General features: G+C 45.0%; 1 protein-coding gene across 1 annotated transcript in view; it reads left to right on the top strand.

Annotated features, from left to right (window-relative positions):
• Tubgcp3 (tubulin gamma complex associated protein 3) overlaps positions 1 to 1,323 on the top strand; it is a 66,468-nt gene that overhangs the window by 13,790 nt on the left and 51,355 nt on the right. The window lies entirely within an intron of this gene.

The following is a 1,323-nucleotide window of genomic DNA, read 5'->3' as shown; positions in this document are numbered from 1 at the left end:
GTGTGGATGTTATCTTTCAGAGCTTAACACAGAGTCAGGGAGTGGAGGCTGTGGCCCCACAATGATTGGACCTAGTGCCTTCTTTGCCTACTGAAGCCTTNAGCAGTGTGGCTTTAAGGACCCAGCAGCTGGAATGGCAGTGATCCTGCAGTGAGCCTCTTTGTCAGTTGCTTTCCTGTGTGGTTTTAAGTTACCCATAATCAACTGTGACTGGAAGGCAGCGGTGGGAAAATACATCCCAGATACAGATGATGCACAGACTGTCAAGTCCTACCATCCCAAGGAATGCATGTGTTGAAGTCTCATACCACCCCACTGCTTCCTGCCTNGCCGAGGAGCCATCTCTGTTCAGCATGCCCATGCTCTGTGTGCTGCCTGCCACATTGTCCCATGAGTCACCTTCTCAGTCACCAGAGCCAGGGCTATGCGTCTCATGGCAAGGCTGCCTTCAGACTGCCATCCTTCTACCTCACCTCCTCAGATGCTAGGAATGTGGGCTGCCTTGTTTTTCTTAGTGGCCCCAAGGCAGAAGGATCCTGACCCCTGTACATCAGGTTTGCTAAAGCAAGTCAGAGTGCTTCCTGCACCTGAAAGATTGGGGTTGGTATTGGTGGAGGTTACAGGCACCCCNCCCCCGGCCTTAGGCCCTATCTCACCGGTTAAATAAGTAGAAAAATAACAGTGGGTATGTAGCCTGTTACTGAAGATTGAAGCCTACTTTCCTTCCGTGCCTGTCAAGTTTCTTATGGAAATGTAAAGTCTTTTCATGGCTGCTTACACTCTAGATCACTACCAAGAACCTCACTATCTGGTGTCATATGAACAGGATTTCCTTGGTGAATTTGATTTCATGGCCTCCTGTTAAGCTTATTGCCAGTGCGTGTCATAATGAAGTCATTACTATAGAGTTTCAGGAAGTCATGTAATAATCAAAAATGATAAATGGACAATAAAAATAATATTGAAAATAAAATTAATAATGATATTAATGGATTGACATTTAGTTTGAAACAGTGATTATTTTACACTGAAGCAATTTGGAATACTTCTGGACATGTTGGCAAAAATGTTAGAATATGATTTTTGTTGGGGATGGGTGGACAAGGTCTCATCCTTGTGNAGCCTTGGCTGGTCAGTAAAGCTGGCCTTGAACTTACAAAGAATCACCTACCTCTGCCTTCTGAGTGCTAGGGTTAAAAGCATACTCTGCCACACCTGGCTAGAATGTGGCTTTTTAAGTCAGATGAACTGCCATGTTTGCTGATCCTATGAATTTGTAATTTCCTAGATAATGTCACTCTCCATTCCTCCCTCCAAGTACCT

This window comes from Mus caroli, chromosome 8 (assembly GCF_900094665.2).
Source record: "Mus caroli chromosome 8, CAROLI_EIJ_v1.1, whole genome shotgun sequence".
Lineage (NCBI taxonomy): Eukaryota > Metazoa > Chordata > Mammalia > Rodentia > Muridae > Mus > Mus caroli.
This window is presented reverse-complemented; position numbering and strand designations above follow the sequence as displayed.